Source organism: Ostrinia nubilalis, chromosome 27, assembly GCF_963855985.1.
Source record: "Ostrinia nubilalis chromosome 27, ilOstNubi1.1, whole genome shotgun sequence".
NCBI lineage: Eukaryota > Metazoa > Arthropoda > Insecta > Lepidoptera > Crambidae > Ostrinia > Ostrinia nubilalis.
This window is the reverse complement of record NC_087114.1, coordinates 3,273,605-3,284,060: the sequence shown is the minus strand read 5'-3', so window position 1 is coordinate 3,284,060 and position 10,456 is coordinate 3,273,605.

Below are 10,456 nucleotides of genomic sequence, written 5' to 3'. Positions count from 1 at the left end.
ATTCTCCGAAGTGTAGCCTGTAGAAAACCGATAGGGATGCTACCTTACGGCGATGGTCAAGTTCCTGGAGCGCCGCTTCAACAAGGGTAGGGCTGTCGATAAGTCTCCTGGCACGCCTTTCCACCGAATCCAAAGCAGCCAAATGTTTCTTGGCAGAGCCGTCCCAGAGGTGGCAGCAGTATTCCATGCAAGGTCGGATCTGTGCTTTATAAAGCTGCAGCCTTTGCTTCTTGGAGAAGTACTGCCTTGCCCTCGAGAGGATACCAAGCTTTTTGGCAGCAGTTTTCGCTATGGATTCGATGTACTCGCCAAAGTTCAGCTTGCTGGACATTTCAATGCCCAAGAGTTGCAGTCGCTCGGTGATTTTGACAGGCACACCTCGGAATGTTGGAGCCATAAGAAATGGACTTCGTTTGGCGGAGAACAGACACGCCTGTGTTTTTGACGCGTTAAATTGGACCAGGTTGGCATCGCCCCAATTAGAGACATCCTGAAGGGCCAAATTTAAGCGTTCAATTAGGGACTCACGACAAGACTCGACCTCACGCCTGTCGGCTTTTGCGTTGGATATATATTTGGCTGTCACTGTCGTGTCATCTGCGTACCCAAAGGTACCGGGTTTGAGCAGGTCATTGATGTGCAGTAGGAATAGTGTTGCAGACAGCACCGAACCCTGAGGGACGCCAGCGTCAATAGGTTGTTGACTAGAAGTGTAGCCCTCAAGAACTACTCTTATTGATCGTCCCTCAAGAAAATCGGAGATCCATTTGCAGAAGCCAACAGGGATTCCAAAAGATGGAAGCTTGTTTAGTAGGCTGCCGTGCCAGACTCTGTCAAATGCTTTTGATACGTCTAATGAAACGGCAAGAGCTTCTCCATGTTTCTCAATGGCCTCGCTCCATAGGTGTGTGGCATACACGAGAAGATCACCTGTAGAACGACCATACCGAAACCCATACTGACGGTCGCTGAGTAGGTCATTTTCTTCAAGGTATGACAAGAGTCGGCCATTGAGGACACGTTCCATTATCTTGCAGAGTATAGACGTAACAGAGATGGGTCTGTAATTTGTTGGATCAGCACGACTGCCCTTTTTAGGTACGGGCTGTACGTTGGCAAGCTTCCATGATTTTGGGACTAGTCCCGTCTTAAGTGAGAGTCGATACAGGCGTGTAAGAATAGGAGACAACTCCGGCGCACAACTACGCAGGACTATCGCTGGAATTCCGTCAGGTCCACTAGCTTTATTTACGTCAAGAGAACGTAAGACATTTAAAACCTCTTTGTGCCGTATGCGGACCTCACGCATGGTGGTGGAGGCAGGGGGTAATGAGGGTGGTATTTTGCCTGCAACGTCAAGACGGGAGTTATCAGCGAACAGGGTGGCAAAAAGATTCGCTTTTTCCTCAGCAGAGTGAGCCAGTGAGCCGTCGGGTTTCAGCAGTGGTGGCAGGCTGGGGCGACAGAAGTTGGATTGGATGGCCTTGGCAAGGGACCAAAATGGTTTAGACCCGGCTGGGTAAGAAGCAAGTTTTGAGCCAATGCGTCCAATATGGTCGTAGCGAGCCCTGCGTAGTGTTCTTTTGCAAGACTTGGAGGCCTGGTTGTAGGCTTTCTTCAGATTGCGAGTGTCTGGTGAGCCGCGCGTTCGAGCATCTGCCCATGCCAGAAACGCCGACTGCTTACACGCTTCAGCATGACGGCAATCAGCATTGAACCAAGGGCGAGCTTTGCTACCTGAGGCAATGTCTGAGTAGGGAACAAAGAATTCCATACCCTGACGTATAACCTCGGTGATGGCATCGGCGCAAATCGTTGGATCTTGAGAAGAAAAGCAAGCCGGCCTCCAAGGAAAAGATGCGAAAAACTGGCGCATCTCGTCCCAATCTGCTGACTTGTATCGCCATACTCTTCTTACTCCACAAGGGCCACGATCGGATGGGGAGTATGACGATACAGCTTTCACCAGGCAGTGGTCAGAAGTTCCAAGAGGAGCAGCAACCATGGTGGAATATCTGTCTGGATCTGATGTCAGCACAAGGTCTAGGCAATTGGCTGTGTGAGTGTCGACGTCCGGGACCCTGGTTGCACAGTCTATCAATTGGGAGAGATCAAGTGTCAGAGCTAGTTTACGTGCCTCTCTCCCAGCGTGATCGGTCACCTGATATGGGAAGAGCCATTCTTGATGATGTGCATTGAAATCCCCCAAAATCACCAACTGTGCAGAGGGGTATCGGGCTAGTGCCTTATCAGCTGATTGGCTGAGGTAGTCGAACAGCCGGGTTGTCTCATGGTCACCGCTGTGCGAACGGTAAACACAGGCATAGAGTAATTTCTCTAGGCCTGTGTCCACCAAAACCCAAATTACAGAGAATCCAGGAACCTCCAGGCATTTGAGACGCTTGATGCAAATGTCATCGCGGGCATAGATGCAGACTCCCGCCCGGGCTTGGAATTTGTGTTCCAGTGTATACCCAGGGTAGAACAAGTATGCTGCGTCGGCTGGACATTTGATCTGCGTTTCTGTGAGGAACAGCAGTTGCGGTTTTTCAGTCTCTAGATGGTGGTGGACTGCAGAGAGATTGGAGTGCAGCCCTCGTATGTTGGTGAGGTGCACTTTAAGTGGGAGGACGTGCAACCGCTGTTTAATTTTTTTCTTTGTTCTCTGTGCTTTCATTTTATGTTTTGTTGAGAGTGAATAAGTAGGAAGAGTATGGCAGTTGAGCGAGGCATTTTCGTGTATGCCCGGAGAGGCAGGCAGGGATAGCAGACCGTGTGGAGCCTGACCTGGAGACCGCGGGGACGCCCGAACCCCCCCAGAGATGGCCACCTGGTCCTCCCGTCCGGTCGCCAACCGGCAAGGTGGAGCATCCTGGGATTTTTCGCTAGGTGGCGGGGCAGCCTTTCACGAGTGGCTGGCAAGCTACTTGGGCCCCCAACTTCCTGCGGTCAGCCAGCGGTGCACTGTGCTTCGGATCCCGCTAGCCTCCAGAATCAGGCACCTGATGCGCCTACCCCATCAAACTCAGGACGGCGATGTCACGAACTACGCAACTGCTCAGACCCATACTCACAAGCGGCTTCCCCAGAACACGCTCCGGAACACGGTGTAATCCGTTTGGCGGCGCGGTTTAGTCTGGGGGGTGGTGACCAGCCCCGGCCGAAGCCTACCACCGGCAATTGGCTACTCATTTGGCACCACCCAGGGGTCACTTGTGGGGTCTCGAGGGTAAACCCACGGAAGCGAGTAGCATTGACCCCCAAACTAGTTTTTATTCATAGAATATACCCCTAAAATTTCAGGAAATCAAAAGGAATATGTTGTATAGTGAGTGTAGAATGTATGGGACAGTAACTAAAAGTAGAGGCCAGTTCTATTGGTTCTTGAATAATGTAATATTTTAATAATGTAGTATTGCATGTCATATTATGACAATAGTTGCTGGTTACAGGTAACTTTATATACCACTAGTTTTTGCCCTCGGTTTCACTCGGGTCAGTGTAATCTTTAAACTCAAGAATAATTTAGCTTCTATTGTTATGTTTAGAGCTTACCCTTTTATTCGTAAAAAAACACTTGTCGTAGAAACGACATGGACTTAAGAATCTTTAGTGATATAATTAACTTTAAACTAGATTTTAATGCTGAATTAAAAATATAAATAAACCAAAGACCTACAGCTGTATACTGTCTCTATACTCATGTGATAACTCTATTATGTATCATTATCAGAGAACAATATTGTATGATGTCCAATCTGGACGAAATAAAAAGCGCTTATGTCCAAATGCACTAAGTATTACTGCTGAAATGCCTTTCATAGATTTGTAATGTATAAATGTATGATTGTATTGATAATTCTAAGAATTGATCAATGAATCTGTGTAGTTTCTATTTTCTATCATATAAATATTGATGTTTACTGATATTGTGATCTGACAGTGAAATAAGAAAGAAATAAAAGACGATTTTATATCCCTAATTCCTGTGTTTAATTTACAAGACCTTTAAAATTGAATCCATATATTTGTGGTTACTTTTAGGTACTAAAGCTGGGTTGCACCATCTTTAACTTTAACAAACGTCAAAAATCTGTCAAACTCATACAAAAAGCACCGGTTATCGTTATAGTTACCGTTAAAAGTTAGATGGTGCAACTCGGCCTAAGAATTATTACGAGGCTGTAATATTTCATACACTCACTTGGGATAGGGATGAACATAAAAATTAAACAAATGAATGAAACAGAATCGTCGCTTTATTCAGCAATTTCCGGTTGAAAAAAATAATCAACAAAACTACACTTGAAATCCTGAACATGACTATTTTTACAAACAATTTACAGCGATTTTATTTAATATGACGGGTCTTTTGAACGCCCCCTTGCATGTACCCGAAGAAGCGTGATTCGCCGATCGACGCCGTAAAAAACTAAACGATAAAAAATTAATATTTACAAGGAAAATAAAGGTACTTTTTGCCAACGCGTGATCGCCCAAGAGTAAGCTAAGAAAAAAAATACACTGCGTTATTAGAGGCAGCGTTCAAAATGCCCGCGCTAGCCTAAACTAGAAATCAGAAACTTATGAGGTACACATCCTATTCACTTTACTAAGCGTATGTTAACGGCCCCAAAAAAATGAGGCCAATTTTTTTTTACATTTTTTTCCAAATTTGCAGCCTTTTTGTACAGTATATGATACTTACTAATTATAATATGTATAGACATAGTTAAAACCATTACATTTTTTTGTTGTGACAATTTTCCTCAGCAGACCATGGGTTTGGGCTGATGTGAAAAATTGGTCACTGAATTTTTTAAACGTTGAAACAACAGGACACTTGGTAAACACGACTTGATATATTTCGCATATAGCTGGCTCTACGAGCGTTTTAATGAACCTACTGCTATGCCCCGCGACATTACGAGTAACGTTTGAAATAGAATATTTCCATTAAAAAGCCGTAGACCCAATGATTTAGTTATTTAGTTACATTAAAATACATAATCACGATATTTTTAAACATTTTTTTGTTATTTTTTTCTGCAAAGTCTAATAAGAAGTGAGTTGAACGGACAAATTTGAATGTTTGAATTTGAACCCGAAAAAGAAACTACATTATAACGTTTTAGTCGCAACTTAGGAACTCTCCATCGAATATTTTTGTGTGGAACATATGATTACATCGCTACAGAAATTCAGTACATTCATATAATATAATTCGACATTTAAATAATACATTTAAGTGAGTACATATAAGACACATATTTATGATGAATAGTAATTTCGACAGACAATCCCTATGTCCAAACCAGTCCAATTACATATTAAACAATTTTTTTACTACCTACATGGTGTCTACGCATAATCTAACATATTTTATGGACACACTCCCTAAACTCTACGTGTTAGGTATATACCAATTACATAATATTATCGTGGTTCTGTTATATGCATTACTTTTGCATTAATACATTTGGGAAAGTGCTATAAGTGGCAGACCGTTAAAGTGACACAGATTGTAGCAATATGTCCGTCACGTATCCTCACTTATACCAGTCCTAAACAACAGGGATAAGTAAGAATTAAACCATTATTATAATTCAATGGTTAAATACAACTGGTCCGAAGTCCGCTTTGTCAGAAAAATAAGTAAAATAAATTGAGTGTAATACAGCTTTGGGATATATTACAAATAATACAATATATACATCACAGTATTGTTTTTTTTAGGATTTTTTCAATTTTAAATTACTTTAATGTTAATTAATATTTTTTCTGACGCAGCTTACACAAGGATATCAACAACAAGTTATAGGATCGGAACGGAATTCAAAATGTTTCTAAAAATATTCAGTATCAATATTATTTTGATTCTCACTTCATGTCATTTTCAACAAGTTTTTTTCTGTCTTACAATTTTAAACATTAAATCTAAGGATACATAGACGTAACAAATCAGACGTAGTTAAGTGTAGTTTCTTCATCAGAACATTATGTTTTATGTGCTATTGTTTTCTTTTTTATTAAAAAAAGAATTATTACAAAAAGCGTTGAAGCGTGGTACTAAAATGATAAATTTTAAACCAAATGTTCATTTGTTTGCATAATAGCTTAATAAAAAAGCTAAACCCAGCCTTGGGCACTAATAAAAATCCAATAGCACATAAACTAGCAGAAATAGCAGGTAGTTAAGTAACCGGACGAAATAATAAACATCAAGAAGCAGAAAGATTATTTTGATGGATTACAAATCATAAAGGATTAGATAAAGTGATATTCGTATTCGAATTGATTACATAATAAGTTGAAACCAACGCCCCTCCTAGACAAGTGGCAAAACGTGACAGATGCAATTTCGAAATCTCTTCACGGAGCGAAGTAAAGTTACTTCGAATTCTTCGAAAATTACAACAGTCGTTTTGCCATTTAGGTCGGGTGGCAGATTGGGAATAACATAATTATGTAATCTCTACTACTGCACCCTCCAAAAATGCATTTACGACAAAATTGATGTAGGTATTTTGAATAATTCAAATTTGATTTCACATACGAATCTTATAATTAATACTCCATCTGTTCGTTCTACTTCGATGTTATATTACAACGTCGGGAACTATTTTAAAAGACAAGTGGACACATAGCCTACTTTTTCTATGACAAGCTCCTATCATAAAACTTGCAATAACAGGTAAAATTTTAGTCCGAGCGTATAGAATTATAGATCGTGTCATCCACGAAGATGCGGCCCACCATTCTTCCGCTAATGTTCGAGTGTTATCGGTACACGCTAAATTATCCATTAGCACACGCACACTACAATAATGCCTTACGGATTGCTCGGATCAAACTCCCCGCACCCCGCGCGACCGAGACCAGAAATTGGTGGGGCGCGTCTTCGTGGATGAAACGATCTATAATTTATTTTATTTTTAGTCAGTTCTTCGTTTATTTTAGTCCTTTTCGGGACATTTTCGTAAGTGATTGTTTTACACTGAGTTGTTTACATACAATGATTATTTAGATAAAATACTTAAATTTTATACAATTCAAGTGTCTATTCCAGTAAGTATTATCCATAGAACACGAAAAATAAAACCCAATTGAAATACAAAGTTTTTCAGAAGCAACTAAAAAAATTTATTTAAAATGAAATCTAAAAATTTTCGAATATTTCGTACATTATTTTAACGTAAACAGCTAAAGGCAAGCCTAAAAGCGTCTACAAATGAAAAACACTAAACTTATCGTTCAAAATTGACCTCACAGTACATAGAAATACGGCTTAATTTCATGTAATTTCAAAGCGTGTTTTTATACTATGTCGCAACGATTGAAATTAGTAGGGTTTGTTTAATTAAGTTCTTTAAATATCTTCGTCCCCTGGATCTGTTGGCGTCTCTTTCACACTTTAATGTGCGAGCGAGACGCCAATAGTGCCAGGGGCAAAAATATAAATACCTAAATTAAAACTATACATTCAACTGGTCCGGCCAGATAGATCTGACTTGTGATGGAGAAAATCTACATAAAGCATGATTTCGTAAAATATACACAAATTACTATGATGTGCATGCGATTTTAGGAAAACCACGCTTAGACAAGTAGTCAATAAGGTCGATTTTTCCATCGCAAGCAGAATAATTAAGTAAATAAATCAATATACACATAAACTAATATAATACACATGATACGGTTAAACTTTACATTTCGTAATTACATTTAAATACACTCGGCGACGCTTCTTACAATGAGATATAAACTAAAGAATGTTTCTAAGGTGAACCCGGGTGAGAATGCCAGACTTAAGGTGTATTCACATTTGTATAAGACACAAGTGTGTTTAGTGCTTTACATCGAACATCATCGGTGAATTTAGTTCTTGAAAGTATCCGCTAGAGACGCTGTACAATGTGTTGTTAACGCTGTTAGAAGTGCTTTTTAAAAGCCTACTAGTAACAAAACTGTGAACTTTTTGACCACTTTGGGTGTCCCGAACTACTTGACGCTGACTGTACAACCCGCTCGTGCTAGCTGCGCACCTGGCGGCCATGACGTCACATCAATGTTGCCAGTCGGGTCTTGTCAGAAATTACCAGAAATATAAAAAAATGTAACCTTTTTGAATAAAAAGTAACCTTCTTACGTGGGGGGGGGGGGGGGGGGGGGGTGCGGAGCGATTGTGTAAGGTTGTTCATGGATGGAAAATGAATACAATTGATCATCAATCGTTTACCTAAATTCGAAATTTTGACCATTCCATGAAGACCGAAAAGTGACCGGTCGTATAAAACCGTTTCATGGATTTGCGTTTTATTATCGAAAAACATTCGCTAAAACTCATTTTCTGTAACAAATAATAAATCAAATTCATGTTTAAATGCAGTTTATGACATAATTTTTAAATTGTCACTTTTAATATTTTTTACTGAATAACCTGTAAAAGTTGATTCTACAATTTCTGAAAAATCACCTAAAAGTAACCTTTTCATTAGGGTAACCTAAAAGTAACCAATGCAGTTCAAAAGTAACCTAAAAGGTTACAAAAGTAACCTTCTGGCAACACTGCGTCACATCGCCGCTAAGTGGCCTTATTCACGTATTTTGACAGTCAAGATCGCGCTGACGTTCAGAATCAGAAGTCGTCCCATTGAAAAACAGTTCTAAATACGTATTCACAAGGGTCATTTCGATAGAACGATTACTCGATAGGATCGCAACTCAGCGATTTGTTGTCGTTGACGGGATGAAAATCGCGCCGTGAGTTCTTAGCCGGTGAGTCGCATTCCAGCGAGGTGCGCAGTTGCTCGATCGGGTTGTACATTTCTTAGGCTTTGTAACGGTCGCTATCAATTTAGCCAATCCATTTTAAACTCTAAACCCAAAGTACTAAGTTCAAAATCCATTGGAGAAAATCATTGTGATAGCTTGGATAATAAACTGTGTTCACACTATAGCCTGGTCCGTGATCACGTAGAATTTTGTCCAATGACCCCAAGCTACCCATCCTTATCGCTCGCGCGTAATTATATAAATATTGCTGTCGCGACTGTGCGACGGGCGCCCGCAGTGAGTGTGCGAGCGCGACAGCAACATAATTACACGCGAGCGATAAGGATGGGTAGCTTGGGGTCATTGGACAAAATTCTACGTGATCACGGACCAGGCTTTAGTAAAATTCCCTCAATCAACCTTGAACCTTATTCCAAAGTACTTAAGTCCAAAACGCATCAGAGACATTTTGAAGTATAGGTCTAGCTAACTCAGTGCCTGAGGTATGAGTGCGGCAAGGGAGGGCTGACATTGACATATTATGAAGTGACAGAGCATACAAATCAGAGTAAATACAAATGAGTAGGTCATCTTCATAGAAACGCACGGGCGCGGTTTGTATGTGAGCGCGCCAATACGTATGCGGCGCGCACGCACACACTGACAAAATGGCAATGCCAGATTTTGTATGGAAGGTGGCGTCTTTTTTTTTTCGCGCGGCCTTCGACCAAGCTTTGTTTTTTGATTACAAAATAGTGTAATAAACCAAACTTACTATGGCATGTATACCTCTTAACTCAGTCTGAACTGAGTTACGAGCATTAGAAGTTTGATGATTTTCATACTAGATTTGCATTTTGCGCGCAAGTTTTGTAAGAAATTGCAACAAAATATTGCGCTATTTTTTATTGCGCTGATTCTGCTGTCTGGAGCCTTTAATGGATGGTATTGTTTGTTCACATATACAATGTCACTATTTTGTTGCAATTTCTTACAAAACTTGCGCGCAAAAAGCAAATCTAGTATGAAAATCATCAAACTTCTAATGCTCGTAACTCAGTTCAGACTGAGTTTAGAGGTATACATGTCATAGTAAGTTTGGTTTATTACACTATTTTGTAATCAAAAAACAAGGTTTGGTCGATGGCCGCGCGAAAAAAAAAGACGCCACCTCCCATACAAAATCTGGCATTGCCATTTTGCGGGGATTAGCGGGGAGCATACGTATATTGGCGCGCTCACATACAAACCGCGCTCGGTGCGTTTCTATGAAAATGACCTACTCATTTGTATTTACTCTGTACAAATCTAGTCTTGTTGACTTTTGACGTCTCAAAAACACCCTCCCGTGCCGCTTAATGGCCTATTTGTGTATACATGTTACTCGAGTTGTAATACTAAAGTCTGGCATTCTTAAGGTTAAATCATTTACCTATGTCACAGCCACTAAAATTAACTTTCAATGAAGCGTGGTTAGAGCGCTTTCACAAGGCGACTTAGCAGCGCGACAAACGTGCGACAGACGCGCGACAAACGCGCGACTGACGCGCTGCCGAAAATTTCATATTATGTGACAGCGGATGCATGCCTTTACATTATAAAAACGCCGCTGCTGTCGCGCTCTAACGCCCTAATGTAAAAGCGCTCTTATTATACTATAGATGGCTCCAAACCATATCGA